Source organism: Carcharhinus amblyrhynchos, chromosome 13 (genome assembly GCF_965287045.1).
Source record: "Carcharhinus amblyrhynchos chromosome 13, sCarAmb.v2.hapA, whole genome shotgun sequence".
In the NCBI taxonomy this organism is placed as follows: domain Eukaryota; kingdom Metazoa; phylum Chordata; class Chondrichthyes; order Carcharhiniformes; family Carcharhinidae; genus Carcharhinus; species Carcharhinus amblyrhynchos.
In genome coordinates this window covers 18,371,801-18,387,446 of record NC_137336.1, presented here as the reverse complement: position 1 = coordinate 18,387,446, position 15,646 = coordinate 18,371,801, and positions in this window count along the sequence as shown.

Here is a 15,646-nt window from a genome sequence, read left to right as displayed (position 1 = left end):
GCCCTCTCCCCATAACCCTTAATCCCCTCTCTTATCAAAAACCCATCAACACACACTTTTGCATACAATTTGTAGCCTGTACTTATGAATAGTGACGGTAAAAGCTCAAGTTTCCTTTCATCACATGACCAGGAATCTCAGCCACTTTTGCAAAATGATGATTACACCTTCCTTAGCCATCAAGTCCTGGAATGGGAATTTAACCTAGGGCTTCCAGCTCAGGGATGGGGACCCTACCTACTGTGTCACAAGACTTCCAATATGCTTTTGATAAGTTGTCCTGGCAGCTTGAACAGAAACAACAACAACTTATACTTAAATAACACCTTTAACACAATGAAACACTCCGAGGTGCTGTATATCAAAGTATGACGTCAACCTTATCAGAAAAGATTAGGTCAGATCACCGAAAGCTTGATCAAAGTGGTAGATTTTAAAAAGCGACTCAGAAGAGGACAGTGAAACAGAGAAGCAGGGAGGTGTAGGGAGGGTTTTCAGAACCTTGAGGTCCAGACAACTAAAGGCAAGGCCTCCAACAGTGAAGTGACTGGAATTGGACAGAATTAGAGAAACACAGATATCTGACAGGATTCTGGGGTTGAGGGAGGTTGGAGTGATATTGGAGGAGAAAGATCATGACGAGATTGGAAAACAACTGTGAAAATGTTTAAATAAAAACATTGCTTGTCCAGCAGCTTGTGTAGATCAGAAAGCATAAGGATGCAGTGCTTGCTGTGAGCTGACACAACAAACACTGGGTTTCGAATGACCTGCAATTTCCAGAGTGTAGGATGTGGGAGATGAGCCAGGAGTGCATAGGAACAATCAAGTCTTTAAGTAAGGAAGGCATGGAGTATCAGTGCTAAGTATTCTGAATGATGTTGAGCTCATTTAATATTGTTGGAGCTGCACTCATTCAGGCAAGTGGAGAATATTTCATCACATTCTTGACTAGTCTGTTGTATATAGAAGGCATGTTCTAGGGGCAGTAGGAAGTCTCACAACACCAAGTTAAAGTCCAACAGGTTTATTTGGTAGCAAACACCACTGTCATGGGGGTTAGAAATAAAGTGACATGCTAATGTAACCCCCATGACTTGTCTGGGCTTGCAACATCTCACTTACTGTCCTGTCTGGAGACAATATACACCTCTTCAGCATGTGCTTAACCCTCTCTCCACTCATATTGTCTGCACCTTTAAGACTTCATTACCTATAAACACTCGCATTCTAATCAGTATTCTGTAAACTGAGTGTATGACTTTATATGCCCTGTCTGTGATCAGAACTCCCCACTCACTTGACAAAGGGGCAGGGCCCCAAAAGCTAGTGGTGTTTTCTACCAAATAAACCTGTTGGACTTTAACCTGGTGTTGTGAGACTTCTTACTGTGTTTGCCCCCAGCCCAATGTCGGCATCTCCACATCATATTTTAGGGGGTCAGGAGGTGAGTGCCTGCTTTGTTAGTCCCAGCTTCTGTCCTGCCCTTGCAGTCACAGCATTTATTTAGCTGGTCCAGTTCAGATTGTGGTTAATGGTAACCACAAGGATGTTGATAGTGGGGGATCCAACCATTGCATGTCAAAGCACCATGGTCAGATTCTCTCTTGTAGGAGATGAATGTTGCTTGGCACTTTTGTGGTACGAACATCACTTGCCACTTATCAGGCACAGCTCAAAGATATTCACTTCTTGCTACATATGGATACAGACTGTTTCAGTACCTGACGAATCATGGATATAGTGAACATTTCCTGTGAAAATCCACACTTTTGAATTTATGATAAGGAAGGTCATTGATGGAGCAGTTGATGATGGTTAGGCCTCAGACATTACCCTGAAGGACGTCTACAAGTGATGTCGTGGGATTGAAATGATAACACCCAAGCACCACAACCATCTTCACCTGGGTTATGTATGATTGAAATCTGTGGAGAGTTTTCCTCCTGATTCTCATTGACTGGAGTTTTGCTAGGGCTCCTTGATGTCAGTTAAATGCTGCTTTGTTGTCAAGGCCAGTCACTCTCCGTTCTGCTCTTCTGGCAATATCTGGACGAAGGTTGTAATGAGATCGCAAACTGAGCATCAGTGAGCAATGGCGGAGACCACAGATGACAACGAACATCACTGGAAACCCCATGTTTACACTGGAAGATGATCAGCTAACTCTGCAACACTGGTCATCAGCACAAGCTAAGTGTCATGATTTAATCTAACGTTTATGACCATTCCAAATGTGCATAGTTCATTATACTGCACAATTGGCAGAAAAGTGCAGAGAATCTTCTCTCTTCTATTTGTTATTGTCACATGTATCAGTAAACAGCGAACAATATTATTTTTTGTTTACTATACAAACAAAGCATATCATTCACAGAGGAGAAAAGGAGTGGAGAATGTAGTGTTACAGTCATAGCTAGGATGGAGAGAAAGTTAAACTTAATACGAGGTAAGTCTATTCAAAAGTCTGATGGTAGTAGGGGGGATGCTGTTCTTGAGTCAGTTGTGACATGACCTCAAACTTTTGTATCTTTTTTCCAATTGGAGAAGTTGGAAGAGAGTGTTCCTGGGCTCACGTGATGTTCAGTTATGCTGGCTGCTTTTCTGAGGCAGCAGGAAGTGTAGACAGAGTCAATGAATGGGAGGCTGGTTTGCATGATGGACTGGGCTTTGTTCATGACTCTGTAGTTTTTTGCCATCTTGGACAGAGCAGGAGCCACCAAGTTGTGATACAACCATAAAGAATGCTTTCTATGGTGCATCTGTAAAAGTTGGTGAGAGTTGTAGCAGGTGTGCCATATTTCCTCAGTCTCCTGAGAAATTAGAGGCATTGGTGGGCTTTCTTAACGAAAGCATTGGCATAAAGGGACCAGGGCAGGTTGGTGGTGATCTAGATACGTACAAACTTGAAGCTCTCGACCATTTCCACTTCATCCCATTGACGTAGCCAGAGGCATGTCCTCCACTATGCTTCCTGAAGTTGATGGCTATCTATTTCATTTTGTTGACATTGAAGGAGAGATTATTGTCATTGCACCAATTCACCAGATTATCTAACTTTTTCCTGTATTCTGTCTCATCGTTGTTTGAGATCTGATCCACTACAGTGTTATCATCAGCAAAATTGTGTTGGAGGGGAAATTGGCAGTCATTGCTCGTCAATATTCTCATGAGGTTATGAAGCTTTGATCAAAAAAACGGGGAAGGTAAATAAGAACATAAGAAATAGGAGCAGGAGTAGGCCATCTAGCCCTTCGAGCCTGCCCCACCATTCAATAAGATCATGGCTGATCTGTTGTGGCTCAGTTCCACATTCCCGCCCTCTCCCCATAACCCTTAATCCCCTCTCTTATCAAAAACCAATCAACCCGCGTCTTAAAAATATTTAGCGAGGTAGCCTCCACCACTTCAACGGGCAGAGAATTCGAGAGATTCACCACCCTTTGAGTGGAGAAGTTCTTCCTCAACTCCTTTCTAAACCGCACCCCCTTTATCTTGAGAAGGCCATGGCTGGCAGGTGGGTAACAAATTACCTAACCTGAATACTGGACAAAAGAGTTGACTACAACACCTAATCAACATTACATAGAATCCAGCAGCAATCTACCCAGAATCAAGATCATGTCGAGTCTGAACATCAAATGGCATAGCAGTGCAATGAAGCATATGCCAAATCAGAAGAATACCACAACCAGAGTAATCACACTGAGCAGAATACAGTCTAAAACACAAAGCAACCCCCCGATTCGGCATTCTGAATACATAAAACAGTCACCAGCAAAGATTACCATAGCTCAGACTGGATGGACAAGCAAACTATTCATGTGTTTCAGAGACTTGTAAATGTATTGCTTTATAGAATGGTTTATTCAGACAGTTATATGCTATTGCTGCCATGTGAATGATTTGATTCTCTAAAGGCAACCTTTACCGAAAAAAAAAGGGGCTGGTGTGATGTGATGCAAATGTACCCTTAAGAAGGCAGACCCTGAATGCTGTCAATGGCTCCCACCTCACCATGCACTGTGGTGTATTAGCCCTATGACTTGTGCTTAGCATGCAAGCAGCAGTAAGGATTAATGTACTTTACTTTGCCTCCTAGTTATCTCTATTTGTAAATGGTTTTATCTACAAATAAATAAAAACGTACTACTGTTTACCAATTCTTGATGTGGGATTGGAATGTCTATGTTGAAGAGAAAAACATAACAGTGATAAACCCCAGGGCTATGTTTCCTATTTTTAACAGCCTTATTCGCACCCCTTGAGCCTGCACTGTCAATCTCACCCATAGAATGAGGCCCTATCCCCCACATAATTACCCCGCTAATCCCCTTGGGGCTGTGAGGCAGTGGTAGTACTGCTGCCTCACAGTGCCAGGGACCCAGGTTCAATTCATTGTCTGTGTGGAAATTGTATGTTCTTTCCGCGGATTTCCTCCAGGTGCTCCGATTTCCTCCTACACTCCAAAAATGTGCAAGTTAGGTGGATTGACCATGATAAATTGGCCCTTAGCATCAAGGAGATCAGCAGGGTAAATATGTAGGGTTACGGGGATAGGGTCGGCGTGGGATTGTTGTCAGTGCAGGCTTGATGGGCTGAATGGTCTCCTTCTGCACAGTAAGGATTCTATGGTCATTCTATGATTAAGCTGCATCACTACTTTTAATGATATGTGTATCTGTTTCTGCACACTCTGTTCCTCTTTTTTATTTAAACATTTGATTTCCAAGAAAAAATGGCCTCATTTTACTTCTTATCAAATGATGATCTCGCACATTCTTACTTTGAGATTTTTTTAATTTGATGTGATTTATTATTGTCACATGTATTGGGATACAGTGAAAAATATTGTTTCTTGTGTGCTGTACAAAGCATACCATTGTACATAGGGGAGAAGGCAATGAAGAATGCAGTGTTACAATCATTTCTCGGGTGGAGTGAAAGATCAACTTAATACGAGGTAAGTCCTTTCAAAGTCTGATTTTGAATGGATTTTGAATGGGAAGAAGCTGCTCTTGAGTCAGTTGGTATGTGATCTGAGACTTTTGTATTTTTTTTCTGACGGATGAAGGGGGACAGAGGGGGTCTGGAGTGTGTGGGGTCCTTGTTTATGCTTTTCTGAGGTGGCGGGAAGTGTAGATGGAGTCAATGGTTGGGAGGCTGGTTTGCTTGATGGACTGGGCTATGTTCACAACCTTCTTTCATTTCTTGTGGTCTTAATCAAAGTAGGAGCCAAGTCAAGCTGTGGTACATCTAAAAGGATGTTTGCCAATTGCTGGTGCCTGTTCTTCAAGTTTATTAGCATATTCTTGTATGGTTTGCCATCATAGTCCTCCTTTATATTCGAGGGGAAATGGTAGTCTAGTCGAGGCCAGTCTAATGCTCTGGGGACATGGGTTCAAATCACACCATGGCAGCTGGTGGAATTTGAAAATTCACTCCAGTAATAGAACATAGAACCTAGAACAGTACAGCACAATACAGGCCCTTCGGCCCTCGATGTTGTGCCGAGCGATGTCCAAACCCAAGATCAAGCTATCCCACTCCCTCTCATTCTGGTGTGTTCCATGTGCCTATCCAATAACCTTTTGAAAGTTCCTAAAGTGTCCGACTCCACTATCACAGGAGGTAGTGCATAGTGCATTCCACACCCCAACTACTCTGAGTAAAGAGCCTACCTTGGACATCTCTCCTATATCTCCCACCATGAACCTTTCAGTTATGCCCCCTAGTAACAGCTACATCCACCTAAGGAAATAGTCTCTGCACGTCCACTCCATCTATCCCCCTCATCATCTTATAAACCTCTATTAAGTCGCATCTCATCCTCCTCTGCTCTAAAGAGAAAAGCCCCAGCTCCCTCAACCTTTCCTCATAAGACCTACCCTCCAAACCAGGCAGCATCCTGGTAAATCTCCTCTGCACTCTCTCCAACGCTTCCACATCCTCCTTATAGTGAGGTGACCAGAACCGCACACAATATTCCAAATGTGGTCTCACCAAGGTCATGTATAATTGCAACATAACCCCACGACTCTTAAACTCAAACCCCCCAATGAATCTGTGTTTCAAGGTCAGTCTCAGTAATGGTGATGATGAAACTAAAACTGACTGCTATAAATATCCATCCGGTTCACTAACGCCATCCTTACCTTATCTACCATACTTACCTGATTGGCTAACACATGCTACAGACCCACAGCAATGCGGTTGACTCTTAATTGCCCTCTGAAATGACCAAGGGCAATTTGGGATGGACAGCAAATGCTGGCCTCTCCAATGACACTAACATCTCATGAAGGGATGACATATGTTCCTGGATTAGATATTTGAAATTTGGGGCCCGATTCTCCCTTGGTGACCTGCAACTTTTCTGGCTGGTCTGGTTGGAGAATCATGTCACCGACCTTTTTCCAGGATTTGTGCATGCACCAGGAATGCATGTGCATCTCCCGGAGCCTAGAGAACAGTTGGAGTCCAGACCATGCTGGTAAGTGATCTGAATCTTTTTAAAATATGTTTTGCATGTGATTATCAGGAAATTGCTGGGTCCCATTGATTCTCCCATCCTGCCAGGAGTACTTCAATCCAGCAGGGTTTAGAGTAGCTTGGGGAATGAGCAGGAGACCTTGCCGGAATGAAGGGGGGAAATATCAGGGCGCCCCCCCCCACCATGGGGTCAAGCAGCAGGGGGGTTGCCCCCTGGGAATGGGCACCCTGGCACTGCCCAAGGGCAAGGTGCCCATGCCCAGGGGGTTCCTTGGCACTGCCCACCAAGCATAGGGCAGTGCCAAGGCAGTGGGGCCTATTGTGGGTGGAGATTAGGGGCAATCAGTGGGGTCCTGCTGCTGGTCTGCATTGGGATCAGTCTGGGCTGGAGGAAGGCCAGTGATCAGAGTGGGCTGGAGGGGAGATGGTCTACTTGGGGGGCCTGCCTCCCGCCTCTCAGCGGGGGGACGGAAGAGGCGGTCTGATCCTGGGGGGGGGTGGGGGCGGGGCGCATTCTGCTGGGGTGAGGGGGAGGAGGAGGGGGTGGGGTGGGATCGCCACTGCTGGAAGGGATGGGCTGGACATCAGGGCGCTCTGGGGCGGAGGAGTCAGGACTGGACCAGGAATTGTTGTGGGAGCCAGACTCAGACTCGAGGGGCAGCACTGCGGGGTCCCAGGCTGGCTGGTGATTGAGCTGGCCAGTAAATGGGGAGACTGACAGATCGGAGTCACTGCGCATGTGCAGAGTTCCGGAGCTATCAGACTCCGGCGGGAATACACCCCATCCCCGGGTTTTTCATGAGATTTCTGATTGTGATCCCTACATTGCACAGAGTGGGGAGATTCGAGTGTGAAACTCCACTGAAAATACAGTCGCGATCTAGAACAGTTTTCCCCTCAATTCAGCACTTTTGGGAGCATCACCCCCTGGATTTCTGATTCGTGAGTCCATATCATTTGTGTAAAGAGTGAACAATGGTGATCCCAGCATTGATTTAGATAGTGACACTTCTGCCATTCTCAATAACACGCCAACAGGTTCACATTTCTATCCGCAGTCAAGGACGAGAGAATTGCACGCAGGCACAGTGAGGTTTTTAAGCTTAGATGTTTCTCGTACTCAATAAAGCAAGATCTGGGAAATCTCACTTTCATTTGTCTTTTAGCTTGCTGGTCTTCCCCTCTCTGTGCATTCAGTGATGTGCAGCTGATAACAAATAGTTCATTTACAGGTTGTTAAAGCAATGGAACAGTATTCCTTATTTTCTTCAGATTTCCTTATGTACCAGATGTGCAATGGACCCTAGTAAAACAGTCTTAATCACGTGTATGTGACCTGTTTTTTCTGTTCTAAAGGTTGCTGAGGTTTATTCATCCAGTGTGCGACACACTGCATAAATTTAGACAGGACAAACAAATTAGAAAAAAGTCCTGACAGCATTATGTTACAAGACCCTCAGGGCTTCTTTGATTTAAACACGCATATATATCAAAATTCTTAATCCAACCATGACACTTTCACCAATTATCAAATTTTAATACTCGAGGCACGAAATTATAGGTGACCTAGCGATAGCAGCACCATTTAGAAACTGAATCAATTTTGAATTAAACTCGAGTGTTTTGGTTAATGTTTTCTTTTGCATAGATTGAATTTGCTCACTGATTGTTCCATTGACATAAACCTGCTGATTGATAACTTATATCTTTCATCTGTAGAAATCCGCATCTATTCCTCGACAAACCAGCTCTGCGCTAATGAGGATTTCACTGAATAATAGTTAACACATTGCTACACCCATGTATCATGCAATGTCTAATTGTAAAGCGCAGTACAAAAAGGCTTTGCTGTAATGAAGCAATGAGGTAGTTTTAATGATTCCTGACAATGATTGCAACTTATCCATTATTTTGGCGATCAACAAATATTCACACCCATTGCACTGGGGGGGTTGCTGTTTCTTTGCATTTGACAGTGGATCTGACTATCCCATCCTGTTTTGAACAGCAGGAGGTAGACAGAGAGGCTTTTGAAATGCGATGCTTCACAAACAGGCAGATCTTTGAAAAAGGAAACTGTGAGGCCAGCATAGGCTGCATTAACGATAAAATGGAGCATTATAGAGACTTACCTTGATCCATTAGTGGCTTCATTGATATCAGTGAAGAAATTTGACCAGACCACACAGATAGCAGCTTGAGGCATTGCTGGCCTTCAGGAAATAGGGCTAAGTCTGCCTGGGACTACAAGGATACCTATTTTGATTAAAGGAGACCTGCTGTCAAAGTTTTTCATCTTGTATTCATCAGAACAGATGAAAGAATGCTAAATTTCAAAGAAACTAACAACTTGCACTGCATGAGAAAAGGGGGGCTGATTATTTGCTAAATTGGCTCTGATTGGCAAAGACATTAAGAAGTCTCACAACACCAGGTTAAAGTCCAACAGGTTTATTTGGTAGTAAATGTCACTAGCTTTTGGAACGCTGTTCCTTCGTCAGGTGAGTGGAGAGACTTTGCCATGGCAAACGCATCAGGGAACTATTGTTAGGCAGGCGTTCAATGCGGCTCAATTATGTTTGCTAAAAGCTGTGTATATTGACATCCAGAGAGCTGTCTTCTGCAGGCAAAAGCAATATGTCCAGACATTGAACTTTGATTGAATAAATAAAAGCACATTGGTGCATTTGCCATCGCAATGTCTTGACTAATCTGAACTGATTTAATCAGAACCCCTTTACTTATACACTGTAAATGTTGTTCCTTTTGAAATTTGGCACTCTCAGGTCTGTCTTGATGAGTGCAAGATATCTCTTTTTCCTGCAATACTCTAGAATGAATTGCTCTCCCATTTTGTTTAAGTCCATCAAGAAACCCAGCTGGTGTGGGAACACATGACTTGTTCCTTATTCACACGATTACATGAAGACAAGTTGCACTGATTAAATTAAGTGAATCTGATTTAATTGTTAGTCTCTATGTTCACTTTCCGACTTAACCAAACCAACTTATTTAATCTTTCATGTTATGTGGGCATCACTGGCTAATCCGGCATTTTATTGCTCTTCCCTAATTACCATTGAGAAGGTGATGGTGAGCTGCCTTCTTGAAGCACTGCGTTGGTGTCGGTACATCCACAGTGCTATTCAGGAGGGAGTTCCATGAGATTGACCCGGTGACAGAGAAGGGACCGTGATACTGTTTCAAGTCAGTACGATGTGTGGCTTGGAGGGAAACTTGCAGGTGGCGTTGGTGTTCCCATACTTCTACTGCCTCAAAAGATAGGGGTGACAGAAGTCACAGGTTTAGAGGCTGTTGTCAAAGGAGCTTTGTTGACTTGCTACTGTGTCCCCTGCAATGGGTAAACATTGCTGCCACTGTACATCAGTGGGGACAGAGTAAATGTTGAAGGTGAAAGATGGGGTTCCAAATGAATGGCTGCTTTGTCCTGGCTGTTCATAGAGTCAGACAACACAGGAACAGGCCTTTTGCCCCACCATGTCTATGCTGACAATCAAATCTATACTAACCCCTTTTACCAGCATTTCGTCCATAGCCTACCATGCCTTGGCAATTTAAGTGTTTATACAAATGCTTCTTAAATGTTGTTGGAGTACCTGCTTCCACCACCCTCTCAGGCAGCGTGTTCCATATTTCCACCTCCCTTTTATCTCTCCCTGAATTTTGGGAGCCGATAATACATATCCAACAATGCATTTGCCCCCTTTTGCGTTTCTTTACTTCTAACCATATAGCCTCATTTGATGATTCTCCCAGCATATCATTCCTTCTTCAATACTTGATCCCTTGATCAATATTGTGAACCCCCATCCTCTTTCTATCTCATCCAGTTTTCCAAAGATGTGCCGGTTAAGTTAATTGGGCAAGTTAAATTGATCCTTGGTAAGAAGTCTCACAACACCAGGTTAAAGTCCAACAAGTTTACTTGGTAGCACGAGCTTTCGGAGTACTGCTCCTTTCATCAGGTCCTTCATCGAGTTTTATTTCCTTTCTTAGGCTTCAGAGTGGTTTGTTACAATTAAGAGGCTTGTTAGGCCATTTAAAAGTTAAGTTTAAGTTTATTTTTTAGTGTCACACATAGGCTTACAGTAACACTGCAATAAAGTTACTGTGAAAATCCCCTAGTTGCCACACTCTGGCACCTGTTTGGGTACACTATAGGAGTATTTAGCATGGCCAATGCACCTAACCAGCATGTCTTTTGGACTGTGGGAGAAAACTAGAGCTCTGGAGGAAACGTGCACAAACACATAAGAAGTAGTAAGAGCAGGAGTAGGCCATCCAGCCCTTCGAGTCTGCCCCACCACTCAATAAGACCACGGGGAGAACATGCAGATTCCGCACTGTGACCCAAGCCAGGAAGCGAACCCGAGTCCCTGGCACTGTGAGACAGCAACGCTAACCACTATGCCACGGATCTGGATCTACATGTATGCTAGATCAGCTAAGAATGGCAGATTTCCTTACCTAAAGGGCATTAGTCAACCAAATGCATTTTGACAACAAGTTACAATTGTCACTATTATCAGGACAAGCTTTTAAGTCCTTAACTTAAATTGCATCAGCTGCCATGGTGGGATTTGAACCAATGTCCCCAGACCATTACCCTGGGCCTCAAGATTATTGGTCCAGTATGGCACTGACTCTCCTTATAATTTATACCCATTTGTTTGTTTGGTCTTTCTAGAGACTGGAGATGTACGTGGGTGAAGGATCCTAAAATATGTCAGGGGTTATACTATTGTTAACTTTCCAGACTAGACAGGTAGAAATAAAGCAGTCTGAATCAATAACCATAAAATAAGATGAAGGTAATTGACACTGCTAAATTTAACAGAATAACTACTGCAAACCAAAGATGTCCAAAAATGTGCAAGTTTGGTTGATTGGCCATGTTAAATTGCCCGTTAGTAGTCATGATGTGGAGATGCTGGCGTTGGACTGGGGTACCTGGTGTTGTCAGACTTCTTACTGTGATTGCCCCTTAGTGTCAGGGGGACTAGCTAGATAAATACATGGGGTTATGGAGATAGAGTCTGGTTGGGATTGTGATCGGTGCAGACTCAATGGGCCAAATGGCCTCCTTCTGCACTGTAGGATTCTATGAAACCTGAAACTTCCACAGATCCTACAGAGTCCCTCTCCACTATTATTTTTCTGTGACTCATTGACAAAGATGATTTAATGTTGCTTCCACCAGGATAGAATTCATATTTGGTGAATGACAGATTCTTCACTGACCCTGTGCTTTCCCACGCCGAATTTGTTTATAATGATTGGATCAGTTTGGTTTTAGCAGACAAATGTTTTAAAAATATCTTTTTTCTTGAGGGCGGACATATTAAAATTAGATCAGGGCTAGATTTCTCCCCCTCTCTGCAGGTGCCTGGTAGACGATTTACCTAGTACCATTTTTCATCTGTTGGACTTGGGATGGTAGGTTCAGATAAAATTTATATTCAGAGAATGAATAAGACATGAATTGCAAGGTTACGGTTAGCCTTATTCTAGTAATGAGGAAATCGCTCGAGAGAAATTTCAGGGATCGTCACTCTTCATCTAAGGAAAGTAGAGGTCAACAGGGGGTTTGAAGTAATGCGTCATATCTTATATCTACTGGAATTCTTTGAAGATGTGTTGAATTAATGTAGAAGGTATATTCAGTAGATACAATACATTTGACTTTTAAGAAGGCATTTGATAACACTTTACAGTGAAGGCTTTTAAAGAAGATAAAGGTTCTTAGAATTAATAATAAATTAACCAACTAAATTGAAAACCAGCTTGGCAATAGACAGCAAAAGGCAATATCAAATGAAACGTCTCTGTCTAGAGGACAGGAAAAATACTTTTCCACTAGTGTCTTTTCTAGGCCCCTAGCTGTTTAACCCCTTCCAACACAAAGGAATGCCCTCATATTCTTATTGTTATTAGATCTGTTCTTGGCATCGAGCTGCATGGTTGGTGGACAGTGTAAGGGAATCCAATTTAAAAGACATCTTGTTCAAGTAAAAGCTTGATGTAGTTTGCTGAATTCCTATACAGACCTAAATCAGGATGGAACATTGTTTGCTTATATCAGGAGCCTCTCATTTCCCAAGTTATGCTTTATTACTGCTGCTGAGAGGCAGCAAAGGAACAGATAGTTTGCTCAGAATTCCCTCACCTGTGGCCTAACTATCCAGGTGGCTATGTGGGAACCATCCAAAGTCTCCCATTCTAACTCAGAATCAGAGACTCTTTCTGAGAGTCCAGAAGAGCAGGGAAATTGTCTATCAGAAGCTTAAACTTTCCAGGAAATGACCAAGGAGTCAACATATCAGGACCTCCGCAGGATTGTGAAGCATGTCTTGAGGGAGTGTGTCTAGTCTCTGGCAATCTATAGTCTGGGAGATCTGAGCCATCATTTTTACCTCGAGTAGTTGGTATTTTTCTGTGCTGTTTTGGACAACTTGCCTTCAAAAGAACATTGACCGTTTAGAGATTGTTCAGAAAAGTGCAACAGAGGCCACTCCAACATTCAAAACCACTGTGTTCAGGTGGTTTTACCCCAGAGCTACCTTGTGCTGTACCTGACCTTAGAGCAGCATGAGACTCAGAGTCGATACAAAAACAGTACACCAGCTTCTCAGTACTGACATCCATCACCTCGACGAACATGACAATTTACAAAAAAAAACAAAACATTCTTTCAAAGTCACTGCTTGTTCTTCAGATGCATGTGTTTTCCTTCCCAGTTTGTTGTGTGTGACATTACCCAGCACAACACATTGTTCTAAATCAATTAAACATGGAATGTAAGGAAAATATTTTTGCACAGCACTGTGAGATGTCTAAGACTCTGAGTAGAATTGCATCGCACATTCTATCATTTGCATAATTGATTTGCCATTTCTTATTTAAATGTTTTATCAAACATGGGACATGTGTTGTGTAAACAGAATGCTCCATTGGGCAACTGTGTAAAAAAAAATACAGGATTTCTTTCAATCTCTGAGGAAGAGCTGTCTTAGTTACTTGTGACTGAATTGTCACTCAAGAGTAACATGCATTTTTTTTTTCACAAGGGTAACATATTCTGTGTTCTGCACAATTCCCCAAGGGAATAGATGTCACAAGGGATGTAATCCAATGTGCTGCAAGACTAGGGGTTGGAAGCCGATGGGCGATCACTCGTTTCCCGGAATTTCCCTGAACCGCCTGCCACAGGATTTGTGGTGTGTGTGTGTGTGTGTGTGTGTGTGTGTGTGTTTTGGGGGGGGGGATGCGGGGGGCAGCGGTGGTCGTGGTGGTAACCATGCAAAGGTCCATTGACCTCGGGCGGGATTCTCTGGTTTTGAGGCGAGCATGGCCAGAGAATCCCGCCCAGTATTTTCAATGCTTTCAGATTCATCAATCAATGCGTATCACCAAATGACGGGAAGTGGGCAAATGTGACTGGAAACAGTGCCAAAACCAGATGAGAAACTGTTATTTTGCATTCCTGTTTGGCCATGGAATCCCTACAGTGCAGAAGTAGCCCATTTGGCCCATTGAGTCTGCACCGACTCTCAGACAGCATCTCTTACCCAGCCCCTCTCCCCTGCCCTATCGCCTAACCCCACACACATTTACCACAACTAATCCATCTAACCAAGACATCGCTGAGCACTAGTGGGCAATTGAGATTGGACAATCCTAACCTAACACATCTTTGGTCTGTGGGAGGAAATCCATGCAGACACGGGGAGAATGTGCAAACTCCACACAATCACCCAAGGCTACAATTGAACCTGAGTCCCAGCTGGCAGCAGTGCTAACCAGTGCCACCATGCCACCCAGACTTAATCAGACCCACACTTAATTCTGGGAGAATTGTAAAAGAAAACAATTACCTTTGAGTTCCAGGTTATAAGTTTGAAAATGTCGGTAGATAACAGAAATGATCTAAAGTGGTGTGGAAAATTCCTGCATCAGTGCAGCCAGTGAAGCTTTAATGAGTGCTCACATTTCCGACAGGACTTGTAACAGCAACAATGAGAGGATAGCTGAAGAACCTGCCATGAATGTCTATTATAAGGTCTGGCACATACAGAGTTAATGTAGGAGTGAGTACAGAGGGTGGATGCTCACCAACAAAGGCCATAGCCTTACACGTAGCTCCTGACACCCCTTCACCACATGGACAGCACTCGTGCAGCGAGGGCTTTGCTGCAACCAACAACATGGTGATGCAGATCACTGACACTTTCAAACAACAATTCCACTGCCTGGACAGGGGGTTAAGCAGGAACACTCTAATATTTGCCAAAGTGTGGCTCCAAATTTGTGGTGCTCTGCTGTGTGCTACATAACCTGAATCCATGAAGGTGCAACCGCTTCCCCCAGGCAACCATGTTGGGTGGAGAAAGGGGGCAGAAGGAAAGAGTGAAGAAATAGGCATTTGATATATCATCCAGCAGATGCTCTAAGTCTCTCATCAGAGTCCGGCTCCACTGAAAACCTCCCCACGTCATCAGTACTCCATAAGTCACCACCACTCCATCCCTTGGTGCTAGTCAAGGTTCAGTTCGTAGCCACCTTGCTCCTGAGTTATAAGGTTCCAGGTTCATTTCCCACTCCGCGAACTGAGCAGAAAAATCAAGGCTGACACTCCAGCACAGTACTGTGTCTGTACCAGTGAGTGAATAACCAGCGCATGTGGTCTCCCCAAAGGATAGAGATAGACAGAGTTAGACTGTCATGAAGGAAATGGACGATGAAGTGGGGCTACTTGGCAACAAATCTAAAAACTCATTTTGAGTTAGTTTCATTCCCAATAAACTCCCTTATTTCAGAACATTATTTCCTCCAAGATACAAGTACAATGACCTGCTTAAAGGTTTCTGCCAATACAGTACGATAATGAGTCTGCAGGGATTTGAGTATTGATAGAGTGCCATCAGCAGGCAGCCGACAAAATGCTCACTGTCTACGACAGACTGCTGCAAATTGGACATCCCTGATGATACCTCCAGTTTGTTTCCCTTCCATGATTCCGAGAGCAGGCTTCAGAGGCTGCATAGGTTGTCCACTGCCTGTCCAACAGACCAAATGTGGGCCAGTTGGACACCAGCTCAGTAAAACAAGAAGAGAAATGATCTCCCTCATGATA